General features: G+C 36.7%; 1 protein-coding gene across 2 annotated transcripts in view; it reads right to left on the minus strand.

The window, feature by feature from the left end:
• Nucleotides 1-24,493, minus strand: part of LOC123528489 (cyclin-dependent kinase 17-like) — a 137,823-nt gene that overhangs the window by 101,706 nt on the left and 11,624 nt on the right. The window contains exon 2 of one of the 2 annotated variants that reach the window (XM_045308245.2): nucleotides 3,520-3,572. The exons of the other annotated variant lie outside the window; for it this stretch is intronic. The gene's annotated coding sequence lies outside the window, so the exon portion shown is untranslated. The remainder of the gene's footprint in view (nucleotides 1-3,519; nucleotides 3,573-24,493) is intronic. 2 annotated transcript variants of the gene reach the window in all.

Genomic DNA, 24,493 nt, shown 5'->3' on the forward strand with positions numbered 1-24,493 from the left:
TCTCATGGTGGTGAACATTTTTGGCAAGTTATATCAAAATCCCTCCATGCATGAAGAAGAAATGCTCCAGACAAAGTTTTCATTCTTGTATCCTTTTACCTCTAAGTGTGACCTTAACCTTAGACCCACGGATCTGGTTCTTGCGCATGACACTCCGTCTCATGATGGTGAACAATTGTGCCAAGTTTCATCAAAATCCCTCCATGAATGAAGAAGAAATGCTCCGGAAAAGTTTTCATTCTCGTATCCTTTGACCTCTAAGTGTGACCTTGACCTTAGACCCAGGGATCTGGTTCTTGCGCATGACACTCCGTCTCATGATGGTGAACAATTGTGCCAAGTCTCATCAAAATCCCTCCATGCATGAAGAAGATATGCTCCGGACAAAGTCATTCTTGAATTTGACCTTTGACCTCTAAGTGTGACCTTGACCTTAGACCTAGGGACCTGGTTCTTGCGCATGACACTCCGTCTCATGATGGTGAACAACTGTGCCAACTTTCATCAAAATCCCTCCATGCATGAAGAAGATATGCTCCGGACAAAGTCTGTGGACGTCGCCCGCCCGCCCGCCAGGGGCGTTCCCATAATACGTCCCCTTTTTCAAACGGGCATATAAAAAATTCCTATATAAGTCTATGTAAAACTTGAGACTCCCCCACAGCGCAGGGCCTCTTTTCACCCCAATGGCATAATTTGAACATTCTTGGTAGAGGACCACAAAGCAATGCTTCATACCAAATATCAAAGGCCTAGGTGTTGCGGTTTCAGACAAGAAGATTTTCAAAGTCTTTTCCTATACAAGTCTATGTAAAACTTGGGTACCCTGGGGCGGGGCCTCCTTTCACCCAAGGGGCATAATTTGAACAATCTTCATAGAGGACCATTAGATAATGTCATATGCCAAATATCAAGGCTCTACGCCTTGCGGTTTTGGATAAGATTTTAAAGTTTTTCCTTTTGGTTGCCATGGCAACCAGTTTCGCATGGAATTCAATTCTTTGAACATTTTTTTAAGGGGGCCTTCTAAGAATCATTCCTGTGAAGTTTGGTGTAATTCTGCTCAGTGGTTTTCAAGAAGAAGATTTTTTTTTAAATGTTGACAGACACACGAAGCACGACTGACGACGGACATTGAGCAGTCACAAAAGCTCACCATGAGTCTTTGGCTCAGGTGAGCTAAAAAGAAATATTGAAATTAAATACCTTTTTATACTTTTAAACTCTAAAAGCAATCAACAACTATAGTTTGGGGTTTTTTTTGCAAATTTTAATACCAGAAAATTGTATGTACAACATATTGTGTATTGACCTGTACATCACTTGGTGTCAGACAGATATCTGATTATTAGGCGATAATTAGTCACCTTCCAGCTGGGGACTTTGTATTTCATGTTTTTATAGAATTACACTTAAGCTGGTACTAAGGGGCTTGAGGGGTTTTGTACTATAAATTACCTCTCATGAATTGAGTCAATAATGTACCTGATTCTTTTCTATGCTTCTGAAGGATCTTTGAATACACAGACCTCTTGAAAGCAATCTGCCTAATCATTCACAAGGCTGCATTCAAAATCTAAGGGTGCATTCAAAATCTGGTCTCCAAATTTATGACAAGGCTGCATTCAAAATCTGGCCTCTCAAATTTTATAATACTGGACCAAGGGCAAAACTGTAAGAACTCAATCTGAGGGGGAATACATTTCAAACTGGTATCATGCATATGAAAACTGGTTTCAAGCAATTTAATTCTCTAAGAGAGAATGTAAGCCAGAAACTGGCAATATCTACCTGTTTAGAGGCACCATCTCACTGTCAGATATACTCCTTATCAGTACAGATACTATCTAACTCTTACCCCCTCCCTATCTACATAAACAGTAAAACAGTATATATTTGCACCATTATACTGTCTTGTTTCTTGTGTAACGTTTTCCATGCTACAATGTTCTACAATATCTAAATTACAAAATCACCATTTCTGTCATGTAACTGTCAACCATCTTATACAAAACAGAGTAAGAGGAGGAAAATCTTTGGATCAGTGCCTTGAATACAAATATTAATGAAAATCCACTGGAATACCTGGGAGTCAAGCCACAAGATGTTGCCCTTTCCCAAATATGACATAATTATAAATAAATTGGTATCATCTCCCAATGGGTTTAGCTTAAATCTCATAATGGTCTATTCGAGCTACCTATACACCAAATTTGGTCAACATATATCATTCCTAACTTAAGTCACTGAGTGGAAGTCATGACATTTTTTTCTATCTCAGGAATGGTGGCCTAAACCTTAACCCAAGCAATCCAAAATGCAACTGAAACTTGGTCTAAGTGTAGGCTACCTACATTCTAAGTTTCGTTTTAATACTCCATTCCTAACTGAAGCTATTTAGTTGAAACCATTTTACTATTTTAGTCATAGTGACCTTGATCTTTACACCAATGTCCAGAAGACATACCCTGTCTCGAAGAAAGCTGTTTATACCAAGCCTGATCCAAAATTTCTCATTTCTACCTGGTTATTGAGCAGAAATAGTTCTGTGTGGTTTCCTAAGTAATACCATCTATACTGAACACAGTTTAAGTACTCAGGGTCATAACTCTTGCATTCCTCAAGCAATTTTACTGAAACTTGCAAGACCCATTTTCCTAAAGTTGCAGCCATTTCTACAAAGTTTTATTCAAATATGCCCATATGAATCTTGACTGTCAAACAGAACAATGAAAAGAATGAGGAGACCTGTGTGTAGGTACCTCCAAAACTTTGGTTCAGGATAGGTCTTTAATATGAAAACTTACCATTTCCTACAGTTGAAAGGGCAAGTGGTGAAGTGAATAAGTGTCTGCCATGAGTACAAGCTTCTGAATCCCGCTTGGGGCCACAAACACATCTTACAACAATGCTTAACTAGTCTTTCAATCAGACACACAAGGAAACAATTCTAGTAAATTTCCACCTTTTTTTTTCAAAACTTGTGAAATTGTTTATTTTTACTGGCATGAAATCTGATGACTTCAGCCAAACCAAAATTTTGTCTGGCAATGGATTCAAGGATTTTCCAACTTTGAATGTATTAAATTAAATGTGAATTTTATTTGTTCACTTGGATTTAATTACATGGATTAATAACACCAAGAAATCTATGAAAATTAGTCACTACAAATATCAACAATTTCCCAGTATATTAGAATGTACAGTAGGAAACAAACAAATCAAGACATCCAGGGTGTTTAGTTAAATGGTTTATCTCCCATTCAATCACATTATTTCCTGTAATGTCTTTGACTTCTAATCAGGCTTAATAACCACTGATAAGCAATCAGTTGTCTGCCTTTTACATTCTCCTTTTGCAAGAGAAATTGATTTACAGAAGAAATATTTCATTTGGCCTGTGGAATAATATATAGCATTCATTGAAAGACTTCCCAGCTAGTTGATCTTACACATGAGTTGTAAGTTACACAACTGTATGCAACATACAATACACGAGACTTCTACAGAGCTACTTACAATTTCCTTGAATTATCTGTATGTGATTCAACCATCTATGTTCTGGCTTCCGTCTATAAAAAGAGAAAAAGTCATAAACTTACTACAGTACAACCTCTGTCAACACCATTCCCTTTAATTCTGGACAAAATTGATGACCTGACTATTTCACATAACAAAACTAAAATCCATACCACCAGTGATGGTTAGGTCAGTGGTGGTAATGGTTAGGTCAGCAGCTCACAATTACCTTTTAAATGACAAGAGTTGCAACTCCATGTCCAAATGGTCCTACCATAGTTCTGCCTCGAAAAGTGATAATTGACCCAAGTTGTCATAATATCCTTCAATGGTTTGGAAGTATGGGTGTGATCAATGGAGGAAAGCACTGACCTTGATTGTGACTTGACCTTGAGCAAGCATTGTTCTGCAATTATTTTGATGAGGTGATCATTTGACCTAATTTCATGAAAATCTTCAAGGGCTTTTAGGAGGTTTACAGATGCTAGGACAGACGGAAGGACAAAAAAAACTTTTGAACAGATTATTGCGGATTAATAAATTAAATTGTGACTCATGAGATCTGCACATCGACTTGATGAGGTGATCATTTGACCCAAGTTTCATGAAAATCCTTCAAGGGGTTTAGGAGATATGGAGTGGACACAAAATGGAAGGCTCAAACCTTTGACCTTGACTTGTGACCTTGACCTTGAGCTGACATGGCTGACTCATACGTTCTGCACATCATTTTGATGAGGTGATCATTTGACCCAAGTTTCATGAAAATCTTTCAAGGGCTTTAAGTTATATGGAGCGGACATATTCACACAATTGCTATGGACAGACGGAAGGACGAACAGACAAAGACCATTCTTAAAACACCGAATTAATCTTGGCAGGGGATTAATAAAATAATTGTTGCCATTGAATATGATGCGATATTCACCAGAAGACAATGCTGACCAAGGTAATCTGCCAAATGGGTATCACAGGAAATATCACCCAAATCTCTGGACTTAAGTTGTGGCTGGTCCCATTATTGTGTAAAGAGGTAATGTTAATTATTGACAAACAAAAATATTTATACAGCTTGAGCAAATAGGTTATAAGAAAAATTTCAGGATATAGTGTACATATACTACATTTTCAAGCACAGGGGGCACTAACTAGCCTAAAACAATTGCCTTTTCTGGACTCTATTTCCTCAACTAGCCAAGCCATTCCTTTCTGGAAGCAATTTTTATCTCATTTTTGTTTGGCCTTCAAGTTTGTTAAAAAACCAGAGATGGGAGATAAGGTACTGAGTTAATAAATTCCTACCTGCTTATCTCAATAGGTTATCTAGCAATGTTTAGACTGCATAAGATTAATGTATCCATCAAGACTGATGTAAATAAAGCTGCTTATTTATGTTAGTATTTTGGTGCATTTTTCAGAGGGAAAAAAACTCTCTTGGATCTAGTACAACTAAACATAACTTTCAAAGGCATCTTTCTCAGACTATGAAAAATATACCCCAAACTTGATTCCCGGTGTATTTTTTCATTGGTGTTTTTCCCAAATGACTGGGATAGAATTTTGTTTGTTTGTTGGGTTTTACGTCACACTGACATAATTTTAGGTCATATGGCAACTTTGCATCTTTTGAAGGTGGAGGAAGACCCAAGGTGACCCTCCATGCAATATTAAGGCACAGAAGCCCACCTGGGTAGAACCACAGACCTTCTGTAAGCCAGGTAGATGGCTTTCTCACACTCCAAACAAGGGGCAAGTGATTTGAAGTCAGACACTCTAACCACTGGCTACAGAGACATCTCTGTAACAGAAGAGATTTAACTCAAGATTTCAATACAGGTTTTGTAATACTTCAAAAGCAATATGGGAGAAAATGTTTAATTGTTGGTAAACAATATAGCAGCAACAAAAGAATTTGTATCATCATCACGTTTTTCCATGCATAGTACCAACAGTCGTAGAACTGAAGCAATTTCATCAATTATCCTCAGAATTATATATTCACTAAAAACACTGATGTATGGAAATTATACGAGGTCTAGAAAGATATACTTTCATTATAAACATGCTCTGCCTGCACCATTAAACTAAGCCATTATCCAGATTTTATTTCTCTACAAAATTTAATGACTATGAACCATACCCCAAGATACAGTAACAATTTTCCCATAAATTCACTGTAAACTGCCATGGGTCAATGCCAAAGACTGGTTCTGTAAACTAAATCATCCTCTTGTAATCAATTAAAACCAGGCCTATTCAGTATTCCTAATTTCCTACACAAAAACATGCATGTCCTCACAAGACCTTGAAACCTGTGAGAAAATTTTATAGCAATTTTTTTTTCAAGAATTTAGTGGTTTTTTGCAGTCTTCAACTTTGCTTTTCACGAATTTAGTATTTCAGTCAAGTAATATTAATGTTTGTGATACTGTTCGGAAAATGATGCTGTGCTGTTTACAAATCACTCATACCCACTTTTGATACACTTGATACACTGATCTCTTTTAGATGCAGAATACCCATTTCCCTAACCAGTTACAACTTACTTGTGCAAGTGTTCATGCCTGTAAGCATGTGTGTGTTTGTATGTGGAGGGGTGGAGCGGAGGGGGGTGGGGTGTTACAATCCATGAAATCAAATTTTAACTAACAAAACTAGAGCTTGTTTTTCACGAGAAAGGTATATACCATGCAGGCATTGTAAAATGCTATAAATTAACTCAAGTGAGAATCATTCAACCATAACATTCCAACAATTTACACAACTAGGCTTTGCACTGATCACTCTTGTAAAGTCTGGAGGAACTAGAGGTGCTTTTGAGAAAAGCGCATGTTACTGTTTGCAGCCTACTGGTATCTGTTCGAGTTGGAGTAACCGGTCTACAACTCTGTATGGGTAATTATGTTCAAGGGCCATAATTCCAAAGCGCCTGGGCCGATTTGGCTAGTTATCAAACTTGGCCGAGGACATATTGGCAAACACATTTGTTCAAGTTTGGTGAAGATCTGGTGAGAAATGTTCGACTTTAAGAGTGCGGACAAGCTTTGTGACAGACAGACAGACAGACATACACACAGGAGTACATCAATATGTCTCCCGCATCACTGTGTGTTGGGAGACATAATTCAAACCAGTGGTATTGGAGAAGTAACACAGACACCTAAGAATTTGACAAATCATGGGTCATAATTCTGCTGGAAATCAAGGAACTGGAGCATGCCGGCAACATGACACTGATCACTCCTGTACTGGAAATCTGCCAAATATCATAAGAGAAGTGGTCAAAACATCATAAAATTCAGACTAATCAAGGATCATAACTGTGCTGAAAATTACCAAACTAGAACATGCTGATGATATTCACAACTAGGCTTGGCAATGATAAATTTTGCAAAGATTGGTGTAATCTTCCATGTGGCATTGGAGAAGTTGCGTGGCCAAGGTAAACTACAATAAATCAAGGGCTATAACTACACTGAAATTCATCGAACCAGAAAATGCCGACAATATGCACAACTAGGCTTGGCAATGATCACTTTTGTAAGGTTAGGTGTAAGGCCACCTAGTGGTGTTTGTGGAGTTCTGCAGACAAACTTTGTGACAAAAAGACGGACAGTACTAAATAAATATGTTCCCATCTGGATCACCACCTGCACCCCCCCCCCCCCCCCCACACACACACACTACATAATAAAATGCCTTTTTTTCCATATCTATACAAAGTCATGTCCTCACATATGATTTTCCCACAAAATTTAAGCACTTCACTGTATTAAATCATGTTAAGATTGTTACCAGTATATTTAAAACTAATACCAGTAAATTTCATGATTCTTCCTCAGGTTAGGTAACTATCTTATCTCATGAAAGCTTTCAGAAACCCCCATAAATAAAATACATGATTAATGTGCTAGTTGCAAGTTTTGCTGATAACTGAAAATCTTCCAAAAACTGTTCAGTGTGTAGTCAGTAACTTATCTTTTTTTATTAATATCAATATTTTCTCTGCAGGAGATATGCTGTAAAATATCAAAGTAAATCTTAGAAAATCAATTATTATCTGTTCAGGTTTCATGGTTGCATCAATCTACAAATTAAAACCCCAATGAAACAAGAACTGAAATATGCTCCCACTTCAGCCAGACCAGAGGGCAATGATGCTACAGACTCAAGCTTGATTATGTCCATCATGCAGTTCATGAGAAGAAGCCATTTAAACTTTTGTTTTCTGTTTTTAGCTCTAGCTGTCCCTAAAAGACACCAAGCCCCTTAATTTGAACAAAATTTGGGACAGGACCTTATAATGATGCTACAGACCAAGTCTGATGAAGATTCATCCAGTGGTTCATGAGAAAAAGTCATTTCAAGGTTTACCAGTATTTTATTTTTAGCTCTGGTAGCCCTCTAAAAGGGCCAAATTGAAACATCTGAACAAACTTGATAGAAGATCTTGCCAGGATGCTACTGTCCAAGTTTAGTGCAATTCTGACCAGTAGTTTCAGAGGATATGCCATCTGAAGAAAAGTGTGGACAGACGGATGGACAACAGACAATGTATGACCACAACAGCTCACCCCTGAGCTAAAAAGTCAGATCTAATGGAATCAGTTGTCATGTTTTATGACCTGAGAGAAATAAATAAATTGAACTGAGTTAAAATCCAAACATGCATGGTTTGAATGGTGCCATACTAACTGTGAATGAACAGGTGAAAAAATACCTAATGCAACTAAGGCTCCCATGTTCACATACTCTTGTAAACATTTACACAATCTTTCAAACATGAAACAATACCGTTTAAATGGCCTTCAGTAACTCTTCAGTGATGGCTCTGGATGACTTTTTCCCTTTTTTACAGGGGCCCCAAATCGAAAATGCATTGTTTTCTCAAATCAAATGGGAAAAGATATCACAAATTCAAGCAAATATCTGGTAACAATTTACCAAGTTCATGTTGTTTTGGGTGACCTTTCGTTTAACTGGGTAGAAATTTCATAAACATTTAACAGTTAAACAAGACACTAAATTGTTTAAATGTGGGAGCATTAATTGCGACAACAACCTTTTAGCTCTAGATCTGCAAGACTTTGATCTTTGACCTACTGATCTAACAATTAATTAGGGGTCACGCTGTCGATCGCCACTTGAGCCATTTGCGACAAAAAAATAAATGTGGCTCCGAAATTTTATAAAAGGCGAAAATGGCCCGAAGCTACGTCTGTCTGCAAAACTACGATTATTGCCAGTATTAAGAACCAAAAGGTGTGAAAAATCGATAATCTGTGTAGACAAACAACATCTATTATTGAAAGGGAGGAAGCCAATTTAAAACATAGGTATTTTATGAAAAATTTAATTCTAACTTACGTTTTCCGTATTTGTCACCTGTTTTCGCGACCTTCATTTTCGGAAATTTCTGTCATTTCTGACGAGATTTTTTAGTGCAGTCTTAAATAAAAACCCAATAAAGAGTCTACATTTAAGAAAAATATGAAAACTGTTGCAAAAAGAGCTCATTTTAATTTTTTTTTGGGAATAAAACATGCGAAGGCATCGAACCCCACCCACTCATAAGCAATGTGCAAAATAAGACACTGCTTAAAACAAAATTTCTTCTTTTTTAACATCTTTATTTTAAATGTCATGTTCTGAATTTTTTGTTATTAAATGGCAGATGTTTATAAAAATGATAATTTTAGAAGTTAACAGAAATTAATTTTCTAAATAGCTTTTTAAAGGGTTACTAAGAAATATGTAATAACTACATTAATTTCTTGAGTGGTATGAGTACTTTGGTACATATAATGTAGTCCTACAAGAACGTAACGCTATGCGCTTTGCCGTTGTTAGCCTCATAATTTTATCTTCGGAAAAAGCAGTGGCTCAGAGAAAAAAAATCCCAGTGTGACCCCTGATTAATTGGGTCATTTGTTCTAGTCCAACCTGCCTAACAAGTTTGAGGTGAATTCTTCAGTAATTAACCTGTAATCAAGACCATGACCTCTGACCTAATAACCTAAAAATCAATGGGTTTACTTGCCAATCACAATCAACCTGCATATGAAGTTTGAGGTTCCTGACCTTAAGCCTTCTTGAGTTACAAATCTAAAAACGATTTTCAGCTCAATGTCACAGTGACCTTAACCTTCAAGCAACCAGACCCAAAATCAATATGGGCTCTGCTGGTCAGAGAAAACCTGCCTATGAAGTCTGAGGTCCATAAGATGAAGCGTTCTTATGTTAAAGATTGGAAACTAATTACCAGCTCAAGGTCACCATGACACTGACCTTCTTGCAACCAATCTCAAACTCCAAGTTAGACCTGGTTGAATTTAATACAAAGCGTGATCAAACTAGACAAGTCCGAAATACAGTTAAATGCAAGCAACCAGTAAATGTAACTGGAGGGGCAGGAAATCTCTTGCGTATCTTATGTTAAGCATTTAGGAATTGATCAAAACAACAGAAACACCGTAGATCCAGAAGCCAGATTAGAAACTGCTCAGAGAACAATATACCCTTTACTTGGTCCTGGTCTACACACCAGATGAGGGATGGCACCATACAAGATGTGGAAGACCTTCTTGGTATCCAGATTTTTATAGAGTATAGAAGTCCATATTCTCACTAAAACAAACCTACATCAAACAGCTACAAGGAATCCCCGAGAGAACTTCCACTGAAGCAATAAACATGTTGCTCAGCTCAGGATCTGTAGAGTTGGTCATCGGCTGAAACTACCTGTCTCTGTTTCTCAATATAGCCAGGCTACCAGACTCAGGTGAATTTAGTATCATGAAAAGACAATTAACAATGTCAAACATTGAAAGTAACACATTCACTTCAAATGTCAGAAAGACCTTAGATAAATACAATCTGCCAACATCTGAAGATCCTCTACGACAATTTCTCATGAACCATAGATGGAAACAGATGTTGAAGAAGGCAACCAATGAGTATTGGAAGAACACATGGGAAGATGAATTAACATCAAAATCATCAACAAACTGAACAAAGTATATTCAAATTCAGACAAATCTTATTGGAGCCCCACATAATCTATGGAAGTCACACAATTAAAAACCTTATGAAATCTGACGTGCAGAAGTGAAAGCCAGGCTTACTGGCACATCCATCTATAAAGCAATACCACCAGATTCAACCAGAACATAGTCTCAGCCACATGTAAGCTCTGTAAGCAGGAAGATGAGACTCGAGAACACCTTGTGAGATGTACAACCTTTTCAGACATCAGGAAAAACTGAAAGCTATAATCAACAATGATGTCTCTTACTTAACCATCACACAGGATGATGATCTTCTAGTCCAGGTAATCCTAGACTGTACACATTATATAGTCGCAAACCATATCCTGATTAATGCAGCTGAAGGGACTCATATTGAAAGATAGTCTCAAGAACCCTGACCACCTGCAGCAATTTGGGTATCTAACACATGCAAGCCCTTCTTTTACATTGTACAATCTTGTTAGCTGAAACATGTGGACTGTATATATGTTGCAGTTATTCATTACGATGACAGTTGTGTTTAGTAAGTTACTTATTCAATATTACAAATTCTAACAAGATCAGCAAATAACCTATATACATGTAAAGCAAAATCTATCTCGGGTTTTTCTGCAATAACCCACACGCGTACAATGACGTCATCCGATCCAGGTGCGTAGCAAGGTCGTTAAAAGTAGTTACCATTTTTCCTAACTCTGTTGATACTAGTATCAGGAAAGTCTAATACGGGGAGTAGAAACTCCGTATAAATCAGTACATTTATCTGTACTATGCTGTCGTCCATACCTGTAAATATCGACCAGTCGTTAGCGATCGATATTTTGTTTTCGCCACTATCGATTAGCGCGTAATTAGCATATTACCTCAAATTAATCATGGAGCTATAACACTTATTGTTCAAAGGGTTTACCAGTCACATGTTAAGTGGCGATAATTAGATGATCAGAGATTGATCTAAAGGGATTCTGAAGCAAAAACAGCATGCGACTGCATGTGGTGATATGCTTAATTATTATGAATTAACTCGAGCTCACTTCCCTGAAGAAATATTTTACCACGTAACTTCAAACCTTTATCAAAGGGCCGATTTTTGTTGGATTTGAATAAAAAAAAATGGAAAATAAGAGAAAGCTGACACTTTTCTTAATCTTGTAGAGCAATAATTGTAATTATTGTTTATAATGTCAGATTTCTACATACAGAAACAAACATTCTTCTTGAATGTAGGGAATGTTTCAAACGAAATTGTTGTTTAAACTCCAAAATTTAGTTTAATAAATTTAATCTTAAAACTGATGTGTGAAAAATACAATGTATTTAAATTAAAATAACAATATTTTTTTTAAAAAGGCCGACAACGAAGTTACATTTAGTATTCCGAACTTTTAGATAAAACTGCAGAAAATCATCTAGGTTTAACACGCATTTAAATGGTGAAGAACAGAGCAATATCATAAACAAATATTTTCAGGCAACAGTTTACAGTTTTGACTTGCTATTTTCATTAAAATATGTCCTAATTTTTTTATTCTAAATACTCTGAATCAACAAGGCAAATATCATGTAAAAAACAACATCTTTCTCTCTGGGTAAGACAAGTCCAGATTTAACCATTTTCACAGGGCGAAAAGTAACATTAATGTAGATATTTTCCATTTAAAAACAGATGCAGGCAATAATTTCATGGCAGAACTTTTGTTTTCAACAAAAAATTCAACAAATGCTTTCCCAGATTTTCACTGAAAGGACGAGTTAAACTGAAAGGCGTAAGTGTTTGAGTAATAGCAGAATAACCTACGGCATACGCTTCGATTGGACGACAGCATCAGATAAGATAAATGCCTGTTTCCAGTCCCCGTATCAGTTGTTGCAGCTAGTATGTCGTGTTTGAATCGAAATAACAAGTTCCAAAGTGTGATTTATCGTAGAATAATCCGAGTTTTTTTCGTTCTTATGCGAAACAATATATCACTCAGGCCTATGGCCTTAGTGATATATTCTTACACATAAGAACTCAAAACAGGGGTTATTCTACGATAAACCACGATTGGGAACTTATTATTTCTTATATATGGATTTAAAAAAGTCTTATCCTTATCAGGGGAGTGCACCAGGTAGGCTTTGATTTTAGCTGGTAAGCAGACAGAAATGGAAGTACATGTAACTAGTTTTAGCTAGTAGGAAATTTTTTTTTGTGAGTGGTTACTTACAGAGACTAATCATTTAGTAAGTTTTGGCTAGTAAAATATTTACAAAGTATTTAAATACTATTGTTCACTTTTACAATGTTCTTAGTAGCTCTTCCTATTAGCTGAACAAAAAGGTACTATCTAATTTAGCTAATTTTAGCTAGTAGAAAATATTTCTACATTTGACTCCTGCCATCATGCATCTTTGTTATAGTCCTGCACCATTTTAACAGAATTTAGTATTAATTATGGTCGTCATTTGCAAACTAGTGTTGGCTTTAGATTTTTAGTGTCATTTGTCTGGGTAAGATATGAAGGTGACTAAAGCATTTCTGGAGGAATGAGTGAACACTGTGCACTGTCAATGCAGCATACATAAATGTACATACACTTTCATCCATAAATTATAAACACAGTAGTTAATCCTATAAAGATATATAACCATACTTCTGCCAATTATTTCAAGTTTTCTTTTTTCCCTTATACAGTGGTGATACGGAACAGCCTTCCTTCATATGTCGTCTTGTAGCCTGGGAAGCCGTTGATAATATATGTGCTTTGTCACAAGAAATCATTCTAAATATTTATGCATTAAAGATATCACTTAATTTGCGCTAATTAGTGTTAATTGGCATTCATCGAGTTACTGATATTATCAACGCCTGGGGAAATCTGAAGGAGTTTCCATGTAACTACTGATTATCGATTTTCTATAATTAGCCTAATTAACATGTGATCATATTTGCGCTTGTTTGAATCGAAAACGAGGCAATGCTGCCAAAATTTCGACAATTTTCGTAGATCACTAGGTCTGCATTAAAATAACATCTTGATAGCTATGATGCAAATTTTAAGTTTATACTGACATATTTAAAGTTGTTACAACTTGCTGGAAAAGCTATGGGAGGTACAAACTGGTATTTGTCTATGGCCCGGAAATGTTCGGAAACCTTCGGAAGAACACGATTCCGATCTGTTTTTTCCATGAGAATTCCGTTTCTATTTTTAGCCATGGATTATTGCTTTCAGAAGTTATCGTTCTTTATTAAACACCCGCATATTTCGGGTGTAATATAGGTGGCGCTGCAGTCGGAAAACAGGTTTCCCTAGGCTGTCAATTTGCAGGTAGAAAAAAAGGTTAGAAATTGGCAGACTGGATTCCCAGGCTAGTCGTCTTGCAACCTGATCTAGTCCAAATAACAGGACGTTTCGGGATAGCCTGATAACTTTTGACTGTCGCTGTCCCGTCACGTCCAAACTTATTCTGCATATTTCGGTTAGGAAATCCCAACGAAACCCATTGGAAACGTTTTCTGGTACATGTACAATGTATTTGTAATGAATACATCTCTGATAATGAATTTATGACAACATTAAAGCATAAAATTGCCTCACTGATATTTTTTGTTTTGTTTCTGCAATTTAGTGTCATCGGCAGTCTGCTGTGTATGAAACCTTGTCAGCGCAGGTATCTCCTCGCACCTGTTCACATCGTATTTCCGAATATTTATGTCTGTTAGTTAATTTCAACCCATTTGAAGTTTCTACATGAATATTAATGTTTTATTTATTGGAGCAAGTAAGTCTGACCAGCATTTTAAGATTTTTTTTTTACTTTTTAATGTCTTTGTTTTCCTTACAGTAAAATGCAGACAAGGGTACCCTTACAGAAGAAAAAGGCCTTCTGCGTACTCTTGCTGTGTACATACAGCGTATATGATGCGTACATGATGTGTACTGAAATCAAGGGCTTTAAACAGTACGCAGGATATACACCGCACATACACCGATAGTACGTTTGTAGTACACTTTTGACATGCAAATGAGCTCTGCCGCGTACTACTTGCTGCGTACATGCTGTGGACTACATAGTACACAGGATGTACGCTGGAGGAATTTAGTATGCGGGAAATAGTACGCAGCATGTACGCGGCACATACACTTTTCACATGCAAATGAGCCTGCGGTGTACTACCCCTGCGGCGTACATGCTGTGTACTCCTGCGGCGTACATTCTGTGTACTCCTGGCCCGAGTCCTGCGGTGTACATGCTGTGTACTCCTGCTGCATACATGCTGTGTACTCTTGTGGCGAAACTGCTGTGATAATGTAAATTCCTTACCCCACCAACTTTCTTATGCAAATGCTGATCTTTGGACAGAAAAAAACAGAAAAAAGATAAATGACATGCATCAATAAGTATTTACCCTTACCAAAATAATGTAGATTGATGTTATCAAATAAATTAGTATGCTTTTCTTCATCCACTTTTCATTGAAATAAACCAATTTTTGTAGCATGTAATTTGGTAAACATCTGAAGAAAATGGTGTAACTGCATCAAGGGGAAACAACTTTAATGCAACTAAATATAAGTGTTATAAATTTAGAAGTATCTGCGGTGTACATGCAGTGTACTATTTTCTTGTACAAGTCCCTCCTGCGTACATGCAGTGTACTCCTTAAATTTTCAGAGTCTGTGCTGCGTACTAGAAGTGTACTAGTGACCTCCTGCGTACATGCTGTGTACTCCTCGAAATAGTACGCGGCATGTACGCGGCATGCGGTGTATGTAAAATGTACTCCTCTGGCGTACTACTGTGTTCGCGGCATATACACAGCAAATACGCAGCATGTACGCCACAGAGGCTTGCTTCTGTAAGGGTAAAGCTTAGCGGGATAACAACTATAAAATATCAGAATTCAGATAATAAAATATTCCGATACGCTAAATGAGTAAGACTAAACCTGATCTTTATAGATTCAAGCAGGCCCTGCAATCCTACTACAATCCTTAGATGGCTGAAGTAGTGTTTTAAATCATTTAACTCACCTGATGACATGGCATGTGCTGTCATCTTTTAACTTTTGAAAACTCCTGTCAATTACTTTTTAAATTTTTCTCACACTGACACACAGCTCCTAGTAATACTCGAAAAGGGAGTTAGGAAGAAACAACAGATAGATATATTGATGACACCAGCGACAACTAGGCCACTGCCAGTCACTTGCGTCAGTGAACCTTGAATTGGGGTACATATCGCCGTGATTTAGTTGTTTTTTAGTTAAATCTAGGTCAGGAAGAAAACAGTGCAACAGATACGTATATCATCAGTCTCTATTGAAGGACGGTGTACACCCAATTGATATCGTGGCCAGAAAATGGTTATTCAAGATTCTACCACTAATAATTAGTGATTACATCAGTAGTTTTATATATCACTGTCAGGAAGTGATTGCCTAGATTTTTCTTGAACTAATTACAGAACATTTTATTTCACTACTTATATAGTATAGTCTTTTTGTTTTCTGGCTGTTATTAAATGTTATCTATAAGCGTCTGAGTGTGGACTGTACGAACTCAGAACATCTATTTTTATTGTACAGAACAGAATAGAACAGTTGGTTTAACCGTGACTAAACTGTGACTAAAAAGATGTAAGAATAGCGAGTTAGTGTTGTATCCAGAGAGATTTAGAAAGGCGGAGCGCCCCGCCCTTTTTCTTGCACCCTTCTGCCCGTATTTAGCGCCATTCGATGTGTAACTGCGCCACTCTAATGCCCTTTGTGAAGCCCCGCCTTATTCCACTAATCACGCGCCGAAACTGCGATTGATTGACAAGCAATTAAAGCATCAATCGGCAGTTTCTCGCTATCGCTAATTATGTCATGTAATCAAGGTCGCGTGTGTCTGTGTGTATTGATCCGTGTACATTAAACAGTGTGCAAGTTTATCGAGTCGATTTACATAAATGTATATGCGGCGAGTGTTTGTCATCGAAATTGATTGGGATAATCGTTGTTTTTCGCAGAAAAAAAAACAAACGATTGTAAGAAATGTTGGAAAGTATCTTAATTAAGGATTGTTTTTGTCACGTCGGCAAGCATCTGAGGATTAACTGGAATTAATTTAAACGGTAATTAAAAGGTAATTTACTATAATTTTCTTATTGTACAGAGTTTTTTGGCCAAGAAAGTTTTATGTAGGTTGTCATTCTTTCTAGAAACTTTGACATTACCAGTGTAAAAGTAAATCATGCCTTCTGAAAAACGGAAGAAAATTCAACTCCAAAATGAGCGTGCTAAAATTGCACAAACAAACAGGAGTTTAACTTCGTTCTTTAAAAGGTAAATAAATCTATATTTTACTTGTTTACTCATACTTATGAAGTGATATACGTTTCTGAAAATACATTTTGAAAAAATTAATGTACTCGTTCACGTATGCACGTGCATCAGTGACTTGCGCCTGATAGCAGTGCAGAAGTCATTTTAGTTTGTGATGCACTAGTCACGTGCTATTTTCAGTTTTTACAACTACTTTAACTGTTTAAAAGTGAGAAAATACTTCTGAAAAAAAGTTTGATTTCTTAGAACTACAAAATAGAATGTAAACAGTCATTAACAATTAATCTCACTGAGATGCCAAGGACAACTTAGTCAACTGCCTGTGTTAAGAAAGACATAAGCAGATGTTTTCAAAATATGTTTTAATACAATAGATGCATAACTAAGCAATATTTGAGGGAAATACAATGGTACATCATCACACAAATACACACAGAATGCCTCCAAATTGCGCGAAATGACGCGCATGATTTGAAAATTTTCCGGGGAACCCCGGACCCCCCTAGCCCCATGCCCCTTTTCCACTGCCCCATGCCCTATTTACATCCTGGATACAACACTACGAGTGTATATATATATATATATATATACATCAACTGTTTGTCACATGAGTAACTAATGAGTGATGAAACTTGTTAAATCAATGTACTAGTATTTATTTTGAAAAATTAATTGAGATTAACTGTCTGAGAAATTTAGGTATTTCTAGTTGGGTCAATTGTAACTAGGACGTATATTGTTAGTACCGTAAGTGTATAACTATATATGCATGTATTTGTTATTCAATTGATTAACAGTTTGTGGTGACTAAACTCTTACTGAATAAGTGTATTTGAAGCTAGATGCTTGTATATTAGAAATTAAATAATTAAACTAATTAGATTATTATTGTTGTGGCAGTGCTTTAGAATTCAGTTATTAAATTGATTAACTAGTGAGTGGTGACTGTTGTCACTTATGAATTAATGTACTTGAAAATAAAATAGCAATTAAATAATCCAACTATTTAGAGTATTATCGGTATTGTGGTAGTTTTCAGAATTCACTTATTGAATTAGTTTACTTGAAGTTATTACTTGAAAAATAAATAGCAATTTATAATCAAACTAATTTGGACTATTATTGCTGTGGTAGTGCTTTTGGATTCAGCTAATACACGGCCTGTAAACACTGGCTCATCCTCTTTGAGGAGATGAGTTGAAAAAAGAGCCAATGATACTTCCGAGGAGGCGCTAATGATAGGAACTTTATGCAGAATGTAAACAAAGAAGAAGGGTGAGTTGATTGTTACCTTTCTTAGATAAATTTAAGGCCCTATTTCAAAAAATAGCCAATGTAGTTCCACTCAGAAATGATTATACTTTTTATTTCTGCAGGCAATTTTGCAAGGTAAATGCATTTCTTGACGTGAGAACTTTTGAAAGTTGGAAAATGGGGCAAGTTCGAACCAAAAGTGGAGATTTACCCATATATTTCGCCCTAATTTACACAAATAAGAGTAAACATACATTGTACCAATTTTTCCCATAATGGTATATTAAATCTGAATTATTTATGTGTTTTAACGGCGGGTTTTACCCCTCTATGTTCAATTTTGGCTAAGAGGAGGAGCCAAAGCCTTGGAGGAGGCGCAAAAGTCCAGAGTCGGAGCCACTGACCAGTTTTTTTCCTGGGTGATTAACACTCGTATAAAACGTTTTCGTTCTCGCAATGTAATATCTATTTCCTTCTAATGTTTATAATTTGATGCTTGAAATTGTATTATACTACCCAAATATACACATACTCTACATAAAATAACAAGAGCTGCCCATAAGACAGCGCGCTCGACTTTTCTCAGTGCTTGACTCTGAATTAGAGCTTTGCCAGAAAAAAACTTTATAAAACATAAAAATCTTAGTTAACAAGGCAGTCTGAATGACAGCTAAATCCCCCGCCACTGCTATGGATAGTGAAAGGGTAAAACCTTTGATTTTAGCTGTGACCTTGACCTTGAACTGACATGGCTGACTCATGAATTCAGCACAACGTCTCGATGAGGTGATCATTTGACCAAAGTTTCATGAAAATCCTTCAAGGGGTTTAGGAGATACAGAGCTGAAACCTTTGACCTTAAGTTGTGACCTTGACCTTGAGTTGACATGGCTGACTCATGAGTTCTTGATGAGGTGATCGTTTGACCCAAGTTTGATGAAAATCCTTCAAGGGGTTAAGGAGATACAGAGTGGACACCAAATGGAAGGCTCAAACCTTCGACCCTTAGTTGTGACCTTGACCTTGAGCTGGCATGGTTGACTCATAGTTTCTGCACATCGTTCTGATGAGGTAATCATTTGACCCAAGTTTTATAAAATTCCTTCAAGGGGTTTAGGAGATATAGAGCGGACACGAAATGGAAGGCTCAAACCTTTGACCCTAAGTTGTGACCTTGACCTGGAGCCGACATGGTTGACTCATGGGTTCTGCACATCGCCTTGATGAGGTGATCGTTTGACCCAAGTTTGATGAAAATCCTTCAAGGGGTTTAGGAGATATAGAGCGGACACAAAATGGAAGGCTCAAACCTTTGACCCTAAGTTGTGACCTTGACCTTGAGCCGGCATGACTGACTCATGGGTTCTGCACATCGTCTTGATGAGGTGATCATTTGACCCAAGTTTTATAAAATTCCTTCAAGGGGTTTAAGAGATATAGTGCGGACACAAAATGGAAGGCTCAAACCTTTGACCTTGAGTTGTGACCTTGACCTTGAGCCAGCATGGCTGACTCATGGGTTCTGCACATCGTCTTGATGAGGTGATCATTTGACCCAAGTTTTATAAAATTCCTTCAAGGGGTTTAGGAGATATAGAGCGGACACAAAATGGCAGGCTCAAACCTTTGACCTCGAGTTGTGACCTTGACCTTAAACCGACAAGGCTGACTCATGGGTTCTGCACATCGTCTTGATGAGGTGATCATTTGACCCAAGTTTCATGAAAATCCTTCAAGGGGTTTAGGAGATATGGACCGGACACGATTTTGTTACGGACGGAAGGACGGAAGGACGGAAGGACGGACACAGACCATTCCTATAATCCCTCCGCCATGGCGGGGGATTAAAAATGGGCACACCTTTGTCAAAATTCAAATCGGAGTAATAGGGATTGTTTCTCCTGGTGTAGACTTTGACAGTAAATAACTGTTTTAAGTTTCAATTCAATAGTTCCATTAACTACTAAATTCGACCAACAAAGATGAGCTTATAAATGTGTGTAAATGTATCAAAGAGGCAATAAAAAAAAAAGGTTATTAATAATACATTATAAAGAACCCATGTCATTGTATTCTCACTTTCTTTGTTAATTGCATTGTATTTGATTATATATTATATGTCTAGATATTGTTTTCTCTTTTCTAGTTAATAACATGTTTGTTACTTTCCTTAAAATTGAACGTGTATATTGTAATATTAGTGTTTAGACGATGTACGATGTACAAGTCTCAATAAAATTCTGTTCTGTTCTGTTCTGTTTGATAGTAACAATGATATTTGATGCTATCAAAAGTGTTAACCAAAATTCTAGTTAAAAAGGGGCATAACTCCATCAATATTCAAATCAGTTATAGGGATTGTTTCTCCCGGTGTAAACTTTGGTAGTAAATAACTATTTTAAGTTTCAAGTCAATAGCTTTGATAGTAACAGAGATATTTGACTTTAATGTTAAATGGAAGTTTTATTTTTAATGTTTGAAAGGAATCGCAAAGAAATGATGCCCAATTCTGTAAAATAAAAAAAATTGTATTTATAATTCTGTAACTGTAAGCTCAGTAACGGTCAATACCCATTCTGACAACGTAGCATTACTTAAAAACAATGTCTGACATCAAATATTGCCTCAAAAGATGGCACCCTATTTACAAACTCCCAGTACAAAATAACTTAATATGACTTTGACAGCAGAACGACTGCCAAACGGACAAGGATAAGACATAACCTATATGCGGTTCGACCGGGGAATAGATATCTAACGTTTTCAGTTTCATTGTTATTGTTAGAACATCTGGGAGAGTATTTTGAGTGTTAGCATTTTTTCATATATGTAATCGAATTAAGCAATTTACAAGTAAACAGATATATTTATTTAGCATTTGTAAGTACCAAGTGAAGCACATATTGCAATTGCATTTCAAGACTACCACAAAGTTAACACTAACTATTAAAATATCAAAAATGCGTTGGACACGAAAACCGTTGTGCATTAGGAAATGTCCCTTACATAGAAAATATCATAATTATACAACTTATAACGCCATGATAGCCCATCATTAGACAAGTGCAAAAGAAAAGAGAAGTGCAAATATCTCGTAATACATTCTAAATGAATAGGATGTTGTTACAATATCATCCATTAGATAATTGTCACAACCCAAGGGAATCATGATAAAGCTCTGGTATGTAAGAATTGATGATACATTAAAAAAAATCTCAGTTTCAAAGTGCTTTGGCTCCCACTCCGGTTCTTAGCGCCTCCTCTGTGGCGGTGGCTCCTCCACATGGTAATAAATGCACATATACGGGATAAACACGCTAGTAAACAACATAAGTCATGCAGTATTAAGATATGCTTTTCAGCAAGATTGACGCAGAGACTATAAAATCTTAAATTTGTGTAAATTAGGGTGAAATGTATGGGAAAATGTCTACTTTTGGTTTGGACTTGCTCTATTTTCCAACTTTCAAAAGTTCTCACGTCATTGAATGCATTTACCTTGCAAAATGGCCTGCATATATAAAAAGTATAATCATTTCTGATTGGAACTACATTGACTATTTTTTTAAATAGGGCCTTAAATTTATCTGAGAAAGAAAACAATCAACTCACCCTTCTTCTTTGTTTACATTCTGCATAAAGTTCCTATCATTAGCGCCTCCTCGGAAGTATCATTGGCTCTTTTTTCAACTCATCTCCTCAAAGAGGATGAGCCAGTGTTTACAGGCCGTGTAATATGGCTAGTGGGTATGACCATAGTACTCCAGTTAGACATCAGTCAGCTTAGGGTAGGAGTATATTTCCAAATCAGTGTTTGAAATTCGCAGTAGTCCGACAGCCCGTGGCTACGAAATTTCAGCTCGGGCTACCGATTTTCTGCAGGTACAAGCCCGACCAGGCTACCGAATTTTCCTAATTTGTTTAAAAAATCATGCTAATTAAATGAGTACTGCATCCAGACTGAGAAACGCTTATGGAATTATTGTTGGTTTTGCACTCTCACGTGTTGACAGTCAAACACATTGTCAAAGACGTAACCGCAGTAACGTAACGGATAATTTGATTAGCTTTCATACTTCTTGCGAAAATCTCACAAGTACCTGCAGTAGGCGGAGCTTAAATTATGCTATCAGCGTGTGTGTAAATGTGTATTCAGCACTCGTTATTACATCTTGTAAATTGTCAACAGTCTGAGTTGCAGTAATTGGCGAGTGCGGATCCTAAAAAATCGGGCGTAACAGTTTAGATTTTGTTTTGGCAAGGAGTGTTATGTCCGATGCTTTTGGACTCTGACGATGCTGATCTGGACTGGAGTATTTAGAGTTAAAATTTTTCAAAAACAGGGCAAACATGTACAGTATGTCTTTTTTATTACTTCAAACATGCATAGAGATGTCTGTAAAACAAAATGTTATATGGTGCAAAAATTATGTATTTAAAGTTCGGGCTATTGAAACTGGTGTTGGGCTTGGAAAATTTCCAATCTGGTAGCCCAAACGGGCCAGTGGATTCAAATTTCGTACACTGCCAAATGTTGGTACACCTGTACAAATGCATCTAAATGTAAATAAGAGTAAACAATTAAATAGTCCTGACTTGTATAAAAAGTGTGCTAAGTGTGATGAGGACCTTGCTTGGGTTGATAGTATTATGTGTTGTAAAGGTTGTAAATTAAACTTTTGTATGAAGTGTGCGGGGGGGGGGGGGGGGGAATATCACCAGAGGCTTATAAGCTGATTACAGAGGGAGAAATCAAGGACTTCACATGGAAGTGTAAAAGTTGTAAAGCCACGTCACCTACTTTAGATGAGATCAGTGCTACTATGAAAGTTATAAAAGGAAAAACAAGAAATGAGATTATAACAGTTAGAAGATAGGTTACAGGTAGTTGAAGGTGGTAACAAAGAGTACATCGATGAAGTTTTGAAAGTTACAGAAACAGATTTAGAAAAAAGGGTAACAGAGAAAATGCAGTTGTATGTTGATGAACGGACAAAGGAAATGGAGGACAGAAGAAGGGAGATGAATGTGGTCTGTTTCAATATGGTAGAAAGTACTGATAAAAGTGGTGTAGAGAGGAAAACAAGAGCTGTCACAGGAGACAGCACGCTCGACTATTTCGATGCTGGATAGTGAAACTGGGCACATCTGAGCTGTCACTGAAGTGTTTAATGACTCCAATTGTGGATGAAGATATTGCACAATAGTCTGAGTCTATGTCAAAAATATCAACAAAGTAATAAGAGAGGTAAAGATAAAATGTATCAAAACACTATATAAGTATATTCTAAGCAAAAAGGGGCATAATTCATTAAATATTGGTGCCAGAGTTATGCACCTTGCGTCATATGGTGTGGATGATGATGTTGAACAACTATTTTAAGTTTAAATCAAATCCATTCAGTAATAACAGAGACAGAGTGAAAGTGCATCAAAACTTTAACCTAAAATTCTAAGTAAAAAGGGGAAATAATTCATGAAAAATTGGTCCCAGAGTTATGCACCTTGTGCCATATGATAAGGGTAATGATGCTGAACAATTGTTTAAATTTTGAATCAGATCCATTCAGTAATAACAGAGATAGAGTGAAAGTGCATAAAACTTTAACCTGAAATTCTAAGTAAAAAGGGGAATAATTCATGAAAAATTGTGCCAGAGTTATGCATCTTGTGTCATATGATGTGGGTGAAGATGCTGAACAACTATTTAAAGTTTGAATCAAATCCATTCAGTAATAACAGAGGTAGAGTGGAAGTGCACCAAAACTTTAACCTGAAATTCTAAGTAAAAAGGGGGAATAATTCATGAAAAAATGGTGCCAGAGTTATGCACCTTGTATCATATGATGTGGGTGATGATGTTGAACAACTATTTTAAGTTTGAATCAAATCCATTCAGTAATAACAGAGATAGAGTGAAAGTGCATCAAAACTTTAACCCGAAAATCTAAGTGGAAAGGGGGGATAATTCATGAAATATTGGTGCCAGAGTTATGGCCCTTATGTCAGATGATGTGGATGATGATGAGGAATAAGTATTTCAAGTTTGAATCAAATCCATCAAGTAATTACAGAGATAAGATGAACAAGAGGACAATGATGGTCCTGAATCGCTCACCTCTTCCCACATGACCCGGTTTTGAGTATGACCCAGTTTTGAACTTGACCTAGATATTATCAAGATAAAAATTCTGACCAATTTTCATGAAGATCCACTGAAAAATATGGTCTCTAGAGAGGTCACAAGGTTTTTCTATTATTTGACCTATTGACCTTGTTTTCGAAGGTACGTGACCCTGTTTTGAACTTTACCTAGATATCATCAAGGTGAACATTCTCACTAATTTTCATGAAGATCTCATGAAAAATATGGCCT

The sequence above is a fragment of the Mercenaria mercenaria genome, chromosome 13, assembly GCF_021730395.1.
Source record: "Mercenaria mercenaria strain notata chromosome 13, MADL_Memer_1, whole genome shotgun sequence".
NCBI lineage: Eukaryota > Metazoa > Mollusca > Bivalvia > Venerida > Veneridae > Mercenaria > Mercenaria mercenaria.